The sequence below is a fragment of the Condylostylus longicornis genome, unplaced genomic scaffold (genome assembly GCF_029603195.1).
Source record: "Condylostylus longicornis isolate FDR11 unplaced genomic scaffold, ASM2960319v2 ptg000010l, whole genome shotgun sequence".
NCBI lineage: Eukaryota > Metazoa > Arthropoda > Insecta > Diptera > Dolichopodidae > Condylostylus > Condylostylus longicornis.
The window spans coordinates 7,098,386-7,113,307 of NW_026577979.1; positions in this window are offsets into that span (position 1 = coordinate 7,098,386).

Below are 14,922 nucleotides of genomic sequence, written 5' to 3' on the forward strand. Positions count from 1 at the left end.
CGTCTGGTAAATGCACAGACGTTGCATATCCTTGTTTTTGACTGTAAGTATAAAAGTTTTATGATTTTTTTATGTTCAACTTTTGAAATAACATATTTTTAGATTTAGTTTCTGAATATTTTCTATTTGGCTTTTTTTATTCTTTTTAGTGCATAAAATATGTATTTCTTTAGTGAGTAATAACCATAACGAGAATAACAAGGAGTTTTTATATTTTGAAGTGTTACCATGTGAATTCGCTTATGGCTAAATCGGATATTAATTTACAATGCTTCGAAACTATCGTAATATTTCTAAATGTGAGTGTTTTATATAATTATATTTATAAAGTACGCCAATTATCAAGTAAAATAATTCGCGTTCTAAAATAGTTTAGCTTATTCTTAAATTTTAAATCAAAAATAGTTTAAACACAAACCATACCTTACAATATTCAATTTTTCTACCGATTGTGAGTTTCTTCAAAATTTCAATAAAATATTTCCAAACTTTGAAATATGAGAAACATCTTTGTTTTCACGTTATTCTCTATTGTTTTTTGAAATATTTGAGAAAAAATGTAGGTGTAATTAGTTTTAAGAAACAATACCTGAAAACTTTAATTTTAAGGTACATTTGCAGCTAACGACATTTCCAGGTTAACTCATAATTCAATAGAATCACGCTTAAAATTACATAGACTCAGGATTTTAAAAATTTGACTAAAAATTAATTAAAACTACTAAACTATCTTGAACATTACTTTAGTCTATCACAACAATTTTAAATGTTTGGCAAGGCTTAACAATAACAAATAAAGAATTTGAATAAAGTTTTCAACCAGATTCATTTTATCATTTGTTGTTCCCCAAAGAAAAGAAAAAAATGTGAAGATATTATGTTTTCTTCTTTCCTCATAACTTATAAGACGGCTTCACCAGCAGAGACATAAGATAAAATAAAAGAAAAATACAAGAAAAAAAAATATTTTTATTTTTTACTCAAGAACTTAAAATTAATATTTGTACACTTAGAATCCTCCTCATATACACACAAACATATCTACCATTTTCCTATATATGTTCCAAATGTTAGTTTTTGCATTTAAAAAAGTAAGTATAATATTAAATAAGACGCAATATTCTTCTTAAATAAAATTTGTCTTCCTAAAATATTTACCACTCTGTGTTCTTTCTCTTTATATATATGGAAAAATTTTATGTTAATCTTGAATTCAAGAAAATAAAAAAAAAAGTAACAAACTAATAAGAAAATTGTAGAAAATTGTTGAAAAAAAAAATAAAGATATAAAGGATCAAAATAAATATGCATAAGAAGCTTAGAAATTTATGTACTGTAACAATGTAAATTTTTTAGTGATTTGAGATAAGTTTTGTATAAATTTTCTACTTATTTGATGAAATAAGAATAAAATGAATATAAAATTAAGAATATAAAAATGGTATAAAGTGATACGAGTTTTTTTTCAAAAGAAGAACATCAAGCGGCTCATATCAACTTATAAACAGGAAAACTGACACTGAATTTTATTAAAGATCAACTGGAAAAGAAAAAATTTCATTTTAAAAATAAATGAATTCTAAACTGATTTAAATTTCAATATGAAAAAAATTTAATGTAAAATTTAATTTAAATAAAATTTTTCAAAATTAAAAGACTATTAAAAAGCTATTCAAGAGCAAATGATTTAGAGTTCATATTCGTACAGGATTTTTTAATTAAAAGCAGATTTTAGTATTCCTTTCATTAATGTACTTATATTAATATTAAACTTAGTAAATTTGATTTGTTTTAAGAGGGAAAATTAGGAAAAGGGCGGAATTTTTGAATTTCCGATGGTGTAGAGAACAGAATAGAATGTGGTGTATGCAACTGTTCATTGATACCACCTGGTAAGTTATTAAATTGTATTTTTTCAAAAATCTCATTGTAGATGGTTTATTTAATGTGAAGGTACAAGGTTCTGTTCCACGTTTTTTTTTTGGAGAAATTTGTTGATTGTCAATTGATTATGAAATTTAATTAAATTCATTTTGTTTTGGATTCTTGTACACTTTATGAAAATTTTTATTAATAAGTGCTCTCATAGAATACTATACTAGCAGGCGATGATTTTAACGAATAACCAGAAAGATTTATGTTTTGACCTAAAATTTCAAATAACTCTGGAGGTTTGTTCCTTATTTTATATTCATATTATATTTGACTTCATTTTAATGACTGGTTTTTCTAACCCATAATATGATTTAACTTCATAATTAACTACTCACATTAATGAAATGAAAATGTTTTTGATCATCTGAATTTTTTAATACCCAAAAAATATACAGAAACTTTTGCAAATATTGGCCGGAGTTTTACAAATTACAAATATTGGGGTTTGATTTGGCCGATTAATTACGTACAAAGATAGTATTAAGCTTTAATTTTCGCATGGAAATAAATATAATATTAATTAGATCTAAAAGAAATTTGTGATTGACACTAAAAAAGAAAGTTAAAATTAATAATTTGTAAATCAAAAATTTACAGGAATAAAATGAATGTTTCGAAATAAATATGAAAAGGATTCAAAAGTATTGTATTAAATTTATTCTTTAAGTATTTAAATTACATCTATACATTTATTTTTCGTAATTCTTAGCCTTCATAGAAGATAAAATCGGTATTGTCTATAGTATTGTTGTTAAAGAATCATGGCTTTTACAACATGAAATAGCATTTATTCATTCTGTAAAATAAGGTGTTTGGGGTAATATTTTCTTTGTCTAATAATATTTATGAAATGAGATAATCCCATTTTCATACAAATATGCAGGGAATTAATTTTTATTACTCTATAGAAATAAAATCATAATATTCTACAGATGGTGTTAAATTTCTACTCCCAAAAAACATTTTCAAACAAAACCTTATAATAATATTAATTACGTTAGAATAAGTACAAAAACATTTTCCAAAAAAAAAAAAATACATAAAAAAAGTCTATGATTTTCACTCTGTTCATCAGTTCGTCCGCCCTTCCATGTATTTGTTAAGAAAACTTCTACTTTCTTTAACACAGAATGCTGAAATTTTCTAAACTAATATATCTTTACTAAAAATTGTTTTCTTTAGAAGGTAATTTGTTTCCACCTCCACATTCTCTCAAGTTATCTCCTTTCGAAATTAGTAAAATAGCAATTTCTGGTAATTTATACTTGAAAAACTGTAAAGTTTTCAAATTTCTACATAATAAAAAAGCTAACGGTAAATACCATGCCATTAAAAAATATTACTTTTTACATTATGAATTTTACTAATACAACATCATAGTTGCGGAATTAATAAGAATGTGCTTATTACACTACTAATTTCTCTTAATGGAAATTTCTTCATGCAATTGCAGAACAGATGGATGACGTAATCAAAGGAACGTAATCATGGGAATTACAGTATAAGCAATGTAGAGAACATTTCGTCGGCAATTTCTTCATGCCTCTGTAGCTCAGTTGGTAGAGCGTCCGCCTAGAAAGCGGTAGGTCACTGGTTCGAGTCCAGTTCGTGGAGAAAAACTTTTTTAATGAATTTTTCTGCCTTCAACTCGTTCCTTTGATTACGTCATCCATCTGTTCTGCAGTTGCATGAAGAAATTTCCATTAAGATAAATTACTTTTTACCTTAACTCACTTACTCAAACGTCGAATTAGACCATTATGTTAACGCTTTTATAAATTTCTTTTTCGTTCATCCCGAATGTATGCAATAATTTCATATAATTTAATATATGAAAGAAAGTAATTTAAATAATATAGATTTTAATAATAAAAGTGATTTTAATTTTTAAAAGCAGTACTTTACTTGTTCATGGGAAAAGTGCTACTTTACAAATCATTGGTTTATCCAAATTTATTTTATTTGAGAACTCGAACGAGTAATTTTCATTCTCTGTATAAATTTTAAACCCCTGAATTTGAAATGAAAAATATTAATTCTTTATTCACGTTTTACTAAAATATCAGCTCTATAGCTGAGTATATCTGCTTTAATCTAATTTTCTTTAATTTAATATTTTTTAATACACAAAAAAAAAAGAAAAAAGTAAAATAATCTACTTATAGGATAACAAGGTAACAAGAGTACGACATACACAACCTTAATTTTTAATTTCGAAATTTTTAATCCTTTTGAATGAAAGTTTGATTTTTCAAATATAACAGTAATTATCTTGTGTAAATATTTATAAAAGTTTGTTGGTTATTTTAAGCAGTAAAAAGTTATTTACCAAAAGAGAAGAAAAATAAACAACGGTATGTACAAAACTTTCACTTCCTCAAGTTTTTAATCTCCCTCCATATCATTCCCAATGTCTTCTCGTTTAAACCATTGAGAGTATTAAATTGAAATCCACCCGGAATACATTTAATTTCTAAGCTGAAATATCAACATATTTTTTAATAAGACGTGTAAGAACAAAAAAAAAAAAACACTTTCACATTAGAAATTATTCTCGCGAGGGTAGAATATTATAACCCTTCCAAATAAAATACCGCATATTATAATGATTTCGAATGAATAGATGAGACAGAGAGAAAATATAAATAAAATAAAATAAATAGAATGAACTTTACTAAATTTATATAAAGAATTCGAGTATATATGTATGTACATATGTACTTACTTATACATTTTATACACGCTTATTTTAATGATATATTTAAGGATTAATACATATTATAATATTTTCCTTTCTAAACGAAAATTATGTCATGTTTACGGAAATATTCTAAATTTTACACATCGCCCTCGTAAATAAATACCAATGACTTCATTTAAATAAGAGACAAGAAACAGAAGAAAAAAAATAATAATAAGAAAAATTGATGGCAATAGGTTAAGATGCCAAAAAGAAAAAAAAATGTTACCTAGGAATTTTCAGTTTCAATGATATTTTAAGGATGTGAGAAAATATCAATGTAAAGTGTTGTTTAACATACCAGGTGGAAAACGTAGATAAAAATTTGTGTTTTATTTATCTCTTCCTTTTTTTATTTGTATAATAATATAGGTGATGTCTTTACAGAAGAATGAGTTAATGGATTACATTTGCGTGTACTATAAGGAGATATGAATATGATTACGTATACAGATACCCAACTTACGCGATGAACATGGCACTCTTAACCCTAGTACACAAATCTCTATTATAAAGTTACGTTATTTTAAGCAATTACCGTAAATTTTACGAAATGTTTTTTATTAAAAATAATTCAGAAAACTAACTTGCAATTAAATATAAAATAATAAACTAGTTTTCATTCAAATATAAGGAAAACACTTGATTACATAATTTAATTTTATTTAAGTACATTTGGATTGCACAAACTTGAAATAAGCGTATATTAGAGCTCGAAATTACTAGCTGACATCTGCTTCCTTTCATAATTGTAAAGGTGAAATATGGTACGTTTTTTGTCTGTATATTTTATTTTTATTATAGTATGAAATACCAGATTTTCACCAGTTTCAGTGAGTTACCTCAATTGAGGGGTGATTCAACCAAATCTCCGTTGCGTTTTGCAATCAAAGTTATATTACAAGCATTCCATAGAAATACAGAAAGACAATCGTTTAGTCCTTCCAGAGACTGATACGTTACTGCGCATGATAAAATAATATTTGTGTATGTCCGCAGCAAATTTGGTAGAGTTATTGCATTCAATATAGTTTTCGGTTTTTTGTAATAAATCTCAAAATTAACTTAAATTAATATTGTATCTTACCTTCAAATGGAATTCGTACTCAAAATATATTATTGTTATGATGAAATAATTAAATTTTTCTCTTTGCTTCTCTTTTAGAGATCAAGCCTATGATTTGATAAAATATTTTTTGCTTCTTTCATGTTGAAAGTAAAAAAATTTTTTAAAAAATCTCAAAAAATTAAATTTTGAGTTTAAATATTTTATATTTACAATGTACTAAATTAGTGGTAGTTTACGCACATCTAAGGATTAATTAACACATATAATAATTATTCGAGTGCAACGATATTAAAATCTATCTATCTATGTAGTACTTTGATACACAGTATATAAATATGTGCAAATGGGTAGTAGGGGTATTGAAGAAAATCTTATAGGCTTATGTGAACAATTATAAGAGATTTTAAGCTAATGCGAATAGGATTTTAAAGAAAATAATTACAAAATTTCAAGTACTAAATGTAAGTAAGATTTTGATTTACATACATACATAAAATAAATTCTTATTAACATGTTGAATTATTAGAAAAGAGCATTTTAAAACAGCTTCCCAGAAGAGTGCCTTTCCTTTGACACTATTTGGTTTGCATACAGTATCAAATACTGATCCCATATTGGAATGAAGAATTTTATGAAATCCGCATTTTTGATTGCCTGGTTTTCAAAATTATAAATAGTATTTTGTATAGGTTTTAAATTAGAGAAAAAAATTGATTAAGAAAGGTTAAAAGTTAAATTAAAGTAAAATTTTAAGGATAATTAGTGATTAGAGAGCAAAACTAAATTGTTTTGTGTGTAGAAAGCTTACACTAGAACTAGCGGCTTACAAAAATAATTTTTGTCAAAGAAATTTTTATTCTTTTCTATGTCCAACTATAATGTTAGGTACTTTTTTCTAAGATTTAAAGTTGATTCGATTGAAATTTGTATATATCTATGTAAGACCATTTACACTCTTATCCAATTTACAGTCCAATTTTTTTAAAAATAAAATGGCGACTTTTTATGATAGTTTTAAACAACAAACAGCTGATTTTTATTTTAATTATAGTTTTCGTAGAAAATTGTTAAAATTTTTTGTTAATTTTGGTCTGGTATATAAACAGTTATCGTATGTTGATTTAATCTTAGATTTTGTCATATATGTCAACAGTACCTTATAGAGGCGATGTAGCAGAAATTTTGTCATATTTTTGAAACTAAATGAAATTATTGCCAACGTACTTTAAAAAGAATACTTTAAATATTAAAATATGAAATGGAAAGTTCGCTGAATGATGTTTAAATTTTCCGAATTCGACCCACTTTTAAGAATATTATTAAGTGTATGTGAAATATTTCAATTTTCACTACTTCCACAATAATGAAATAGATAATTCTTATATGCAAATGATACTGACGACAGTTGTTATTCGCTGACAGTATTCTTATAATTCCAATTTTAATTCAAACGCATAACAATCAAATTGACATAATCTAGTATCATCAGTATAAGTAAGAGGCGTTGCATTTAAAAAAGTAATTTTATTTTATCTGCAAGCCAATTACAAAAGCTTTAAACCAATAAGAATTTATACAAGAATTGCTAAAGATTTCCAAAGATTATTAAATTTTACATTTTAAAATACAGGTATAATCCGTAAGTGTAAGAAAGAAATTACATTTTTAGGATTGACTTAAAAAGCGTGAAAATCTCTTTTATTTTCATTCCAAAAAACCTTAACACTTTACCTATATACAGTTTAATGCGTTTTTAAATATTTCCAAACGCCCTTTTATTTTATATTTTTTTTGTTTCTCCTTCTTTTTGATGCCTTAAAGTCATTTAAAAACTGTTTAAAATTTACGAAATACAAGGGAATAATTTTCCAAAACCATATCATTAGTAGGGGAACTAAAAGTACACATATACATATTCAATGTGTACATATTTATAGGTATACAAGTGTATGAAATTTTATATAGGAAAACATTACCGAAAGCCAAATAAAAGCCGTTAACAATAAGGATTTTATTATTTTTTGTTTTCTACCAAAAAAAAAACATTATTTTTTTTTAAATTTCAAAACAAAATCCTTTTGTTACCACCACATTTATACTGATTCTTCAATCCGCTTTTATATACACTTTAAAATAATATTATAAGTTTCTATATTGTTGTATATTTTGGTACCTATGCCTCGAGCTAAGGAAATTATATGAAAGCATTTGTTATTTTATTCAAAAAAAAAAAAAATTCTATTTTTACTAAAAAAAGGGGTTTTTGCTTTTTTGTTGTTTTATTTTATTAAGATCGTATAGGCACCCTATTATTGTTTTAATCTTATAACTTTAAATTTAGAAAATATATTTAAAGGAATTTAATAATAAAAAATAAAAAAAAATAAACACTTAAGCAAGAGCCTTTAAAAAAATCATTTTGAACTTTATAGACGAAGAATTATTCTTATATGTACGTCATTCGAATATCACAATGTCAAGATAGAATTACATGGGCTCTCCCACCTTTTGAATTTTAAATAAAACAATTGATTCACATTGATCAACTTGTTGAAAGCTCTATATTTTAAGCTGTCTAAGCTTTGAGCATTAAAAATATAAAGAGAGATAGTACATCATTGGAAGAATATCTAGATGGGAATTGTATGTAAGGGTTCTAACATAGGCTGAACAGTGTTCAATACATTAAAGATAAATCAAACTGCTGCTATAATGAAAGATCTTTAAATAACCTCCAATTTCCAATGAGATGTCGCTATTATAAAGGTGAATTTTATTCCAATGTTCAATAAAAGTGAATTGAAGGGTATATTGAACAAATTGAATGTGAGATATAGAACAGAATGCTACAGAAAAGCACCTGAATTAAAATTCGAAGAATTGTAAATATTGTAGGTAATTACCAATATAAAATACGGTATTTCGAAAACATTTAAGAAAAAAACGCGGTTAAAAACATCAAAAACTTTAAAATTAAAAAAATAATTTAATATTTTGCGGTTGATGTTAGCAGCATTTGATATACTATCCTGTTACTGTTGTATTCCTATATGATAAGCTAGGGACAATATTTTCTTCCGGCAAAAATGCCATTTATTCACGTAACATTTCTGCTTGTATTAATATTAGCGTTCACATGCACAACAATTTGAAATTGTGTAAATTTTTTTTTTAATTTTTTGATTATTAGATTTAAAATATTTTTTTTTCCCCTAGGTTTGTTTTAAATAACTCGTTTTTACGTTCAACATCCGGTTTTTACAGTAGCATTTTAATCTCTTACGTCGTACTTCATATATTAATTTTGTGTGATAAGAATGCAATTTTTTTGAATATTCAAGTTTAAAGTGTAATATTTCCAATAAGTAGACTACAGTGCTGTGCTTTAATTATAAGAAAGTTTTAAGAAAAAATTGGCGACTATAATCCAATCGAAAATCTGGGTGAAAATAACTTCTTATAAGTATAATCAAGCTGACTAACTGTTAGTTTAATATATTGTGTTTTAGTGGTACGAAGGAATGCGCGAAATCGCTGTCAAAGCACTATAGTCTAAATTTATAACCCTGCCCTTTCCTTTATAAACCGGGAGACCTCAATATTTTCATGTAACGCTCTAAACGCTTCCTATTTTTCCTGATATAGTTCTTTTTTTCATCCCTTACTTCGGAACACAAAAATTCCTCTGAAATACAGAATTATTATTGGAAGTAAGTCTTACAATACAACAAGAAAATAATATTTTTGGAGGTTTTCCGGATGCGAACACCACTGATCTTTGTTCTAATAATTATTGAAAACATTATAATGTAAAATAGTGTTGTTATTATTTTCAATGTTTGAAATCATAAAAATAAACTGATCCTGAGGTTATGCAAATTTTTTATATCAATGATAGTGCAAACAATATGAAGTTTAATACTATGTAGGCTTTCGTATATGAATTCCTTTGTTTGTCATATATACATATATGTATGTAAATAGACGTACGCAAGATACATATACAATTAATGCGTTTATGTATCATGCTTATACAGTTTTTTGTGTCCATGCATGCATAGACACAAAGTTTTACCCACAGGTCATTTTCATTTGTTTAAAAATGCTACCATTTCTTTTTAATTTTCTTTTTTAGTTTACGGCAATAATAATGACAAAATATTTTTTTAATGCTTTTGTAAAAAGCAAAACTAAAATGACAGCAATAGTTTTTTCTATTTTCTTTTTTTTTTAATTAGAAATTTTAGACTTTTATTTTAAAACCCATAATGTATAATATAAAATGTTTTGTTTTTGTTTTATTTTTAACATTGTATAAACAATAAGAGTCGTTCATATAGCGAAATTAATCAAATGACTTCGGGCTCTATATTCAATATTTTCCTGTTTTTTTTTATAGGTAAATGAACTTTAGAGAATGGAGACGACATTATGGCGGTTTCATTGTAATATAGTTTTATATATAATTGTACTTGGTTGGGGCCATTAACATTATTTTGTTATTGTAATGTTGTAATGTTACTGTCCTATGTCGTGTATTGTTTTTATTATGAATTTACTATTAATAATTTCGGAGGAAACCGAATGGTAAGTAATGTTGAATATTTCCAAGTGAGAACAAGTTTTTAAATAAAAATGTTTTGTACGTTTACATTGTTCTATTAGTATAAATTAATATTGCATATATTTAGGATCACAATAAAATTTAAAGAAGTCTTTACGATTTTGCTTTTTTTACTTTGCTTTCGTAGTAATTGCTTTGTTTGCTTTTCTAGAAATTGTTTAAAGCTTAATAGTTTCAAAGAAATGAGTTGTTCAAAAATTTTAATACCGTTTTGGACGGAAAGAGTACTTACACTATTGACTACTTTTTTCCCAATTTTTTTTTTGGAATAATAAAAACGAAGAATTTTAAATTTATTACAATGCATAATGGTATTTAATAATGAAAATGCTAAATAGAGCAAACGAGGGGCTCAGAAGCAAAGTGGCCTCATCCTCACTCCTAAATTTTTCTTACAATATATGGAATTTTGGGTTTAGGCCTAAAATATTGTTATATAATATTTATAAGGAATGTAGGAAATATTTGACTTTTTCATTGATAAAATTAATTTGGAACCTTATTTTATATGAATTTCTAACAAAAAAGCAAAAATTTTGGGAATGAGGGTTAGATCACTTTGTTTCTGAGCCCCTCGTTTTGGTTGTTTTTATGAGAAATTCTGAGAACACAAATGCAACATTTCAAATAACTTTTAAGAAGTTGAAATTCTCGCTGGTAAATAAATTAAATATTAAAGAATTTCTGTATTTATTTATTGACAACTGTTTTTATTCAAATTTTCATGCAATATTATTGAAAATCAACACTTAAAAACACTTCTCTTTCCCAATATCGTACTGTGGTACACGCATAAGAATATCTTTATCAAAATTTCATTTTTATTTGAATGAAATATTAAAACTTTTCTTAAGAAGATTAAAAAAGCAGAAAGGCAATTGGTTATTGCATTATATTAAAAATCGTAATAAAAAACTGTAAATAATTCTGTAAAAAAAAATGTAATATCAGTAAAAAATTAATAAACATAAAAATGTTGCCTTAACATTACATTTGTGCATAATTTATATAAAATGAGCTTATAATAAATTGAAATTGAGTTTGTTATTAAATTATTTTATAAAATGTTATACGCATTTTCATTTCGATAATAAAAAATATCATTTCATTATATTAAAATATTTTGCTTTTGTGCAAATACAGTAAATTTTTATTTTATTTTATAAGTGTAATTCCAACGTAATTTTGGTACGTTGAAAATTCTTAAATTATTTCCGTAAATTATTAAAATAAATAAGCATGAAATTATGATGATAAAAAGAAAACAATAATTACGATTCTGGAAAATATTTGATTAAAAAAATTTATTTTCGAATTCCAATGAAAATTTATAAAAATTTGATTAATAATTTATTTTTGAGTTTTCAAATTAATTTTCTACATCTGTTTTTTTTAATGAACTCTTGAAAATTTCAAAAATTAACTTTATGTAATGATGTGCTATATAGAGAATTCAACTCAGTATATTCTACAGATTAAGATAAGACAAATGTGCAAAATTACTAATGTATATGATTAATGTACACTAACAGCTGTATATTAAACATTATTAATAAGTATTTGAACAAACAATGAACATGAGGGCCTAAATTAAATAGTTCTTTTATTTATACAATTCCAGAATTATTGGAATCAATTTAGTTAATAAAAAATGTATTGAAAATAAGAAAATATCAATACCTTCAATTATCTTTCCTATATTAATTTTTAAATTTTCTCTAGTATGATTCACGAATTACATTGCACTCCCGCAGCGATATTGCATTAACTCAAAAAATTGGACAACTTAGAAAACCATTTAAAACTTTAAACGTTACATGCATGTAAGTTATGTCAATTAATGTGGTATGATTAATTGGATGAAACTTTAATAACTCCTCAATATTAACCTTTAACTGACGAGGTGCGGTAGTAAATACAATACCTTTTTGTAATTACTCCCTTAGATTTCTCTCTCACCCTTTCATACTCTCTATCAGTGTTGTCAAATCTTTCGTGCTCAATTTACCATTTTTACTTCGAAAATTCATATTTTTTCCTATATAATTTCCCTTTAAGAAATTTTTTATTTATACCCATACATTTAGCATTGTACTTAAATAAAATTCGTATTTAATCATTTTTTCAATTGCATGACTTAATAACTATAACTTAAACAGGTTGTTTCTAATTGTAATATAAGTAACACTATATTAGTTCAAGAGCTTCAAAATATCTTTTTTTCTCTTATAGACTTCAAAATTCCCTCAAAACGGGAAATTTCCCACGATTTGGTAACGCTGCTCTCTATATGCTCATACTGTTTTATGCTTTCTTGCTCAGTTTTAACGAGAGTAAAACACTTATGAAGAAGTAGAGAGAGAGAGTTGTAATCATTAGTACCAACTCGACGAATTTTATAAAAATTTCACCCCTCATTCTTAAGATTAAATCATTCGTTATATCATAAATTTATAATTTTTAAAATTTAATTAAATTTATATAAATCAGTTTCTCACAATTTTTTCAAAATTTAATTTTTTGAGTTAATACAATTTTATTGTAAAAGGTGTGACATAAACACAACACAACGTAGAATATATGGTTTTTATAAAAATATTTAAAAGGATTATAAAATGAAGGTATATGTTGCGCTTTTTCATTATCACACCTTTGAAAATAATTTTATGAAAATATTTTTAACCCAAAATTTTTGGTTTTTCCGATTACTTTTCACAAATTTATTTTTTTTTTTCAAATTCTATTCGCTTACCACAAAATTTTAATTTCATGTTTTCAACAGAATTATTAATGGGAAACCGGTTTACTTCAAACCATAATTTTGGAGTATTCTAAAAATAAAAGCATTTATGCAATATGCATAACCAGATGCAATACACCAAATATAAGGTTGTATCATTTTTATGCATCAATTGAGAACACTTCATAACACGGTTTAAGCATAATAATGGCATATGTAAGCTAAACCAAACAATTTGAAAAAAAAAAACTTTAAGAGAATTGAAATGATAATTTCGAAAATTTTATAATGAAATTGCAAGCAACTATATGTATAGGAAAATTTTTTGCTAAATTAATAGTTCCTAAATGTATTATTGTGTGGACTTATGTATACATTTAAGTAAAGGATATTTCATGAACAATATTCAGTTCATATTAAACTCTAATCAACATAAAAGCAAAAAAATTGGAATAACTCACATTATGCAAACTTTAGAAATTTTATAAATGTCACGAATCGCGATATGCTTTTATATTAAAAATGTTGTGGTTATGAATTCTATTACTATTATTCGTATATGGAGTTAATTGAATTAATGGTTTTTGAACAGAATTTTGCACCTTTATAGCTATAATTATGTTTGATTATAGCAATAAATTTATGTTAAATGTTTTGATATTATATGGTATGATAGATGAATTCTAGAGAATTGTGAATTTCATGTGGCTTTCAAACAAAATCTTATTCAGGGAAATTTCAAAATAGAAGGTTTAAAATTTTATAAGATATCATATATGAATTTTTAAGATATACAATGGAATCTCTATATAATGAACACACAATATCTCATAAACTTTATTTATAACTAAAACTATCGTTTAAATCAGGATAGTTTAAACCAAAAACAAATATTATTATTTGACCAATTATTTGGTAAAAATTTGGGAGGAAAAGAATTTCTCGGCTTCACTTCTCGTCGAACGAATTTTTTTAACTATAAATATTTGAACACGTAAAAAATACATACGTTATTGCCCGTAAAATTATTTGTACCCCGAAAATTGTTGACCTAATTTATTTTACTCTCTATTTTGTAATTTAATAGAAAAATCGCATTTTAATTAATTAAGCTCTTATAAAAGTTCCAATCAAAGTTGTTTCGGAACTTAAATAAATGAAAAGAAATTTTTGCAAATCTAAAATTTTCTTAATTTCAGAATAATTTAGAAAAAGTAGAAATCATAATCAACAGCATTCATAGTATTAAGATTAACATGGTAAATTGTAGTAACAAGAATTGTGGTTTCAAAAGGTGAAAATGTTATCATGAATTATTCAATGAGTTCTACCTCAATAAAATATATTTTATGTTTCCAATATGTTAGATTTTTTTAAAAACTGATTAAAGAACTTCAACATTTCTTTTCAAAAATACAGATTACACAAGCCTTATGTTCTGGAGTTCAAGAGAAAAATAAAGAAAATACTTTAAAATTGAAGAATTTGACTTTTTGTTAAAAATCAGTAAAATTTATTAGACCCAAAAATATTTATTTGATGTTTTATTTTTTATTCTTCTTTTCATTTCTCCTATTGTACAATGAAATCAAAAGTTAATGTAATGGAAAAAAGGCTCAATAAATACATTAAATTAAATATGGTCAATATCATAAAATAACCTACCGGAAGTAGATAAAAAATCCTATTTACAATGAATTTTAAATTAAGAATTAAAACAAGGATGAAGAAAAATGGAGTTTCGTCAAACTACATTATCCTTGAATATTCGTACATAAGAAAGCACTTACACCCTTATAGTAGTGTTATAATGT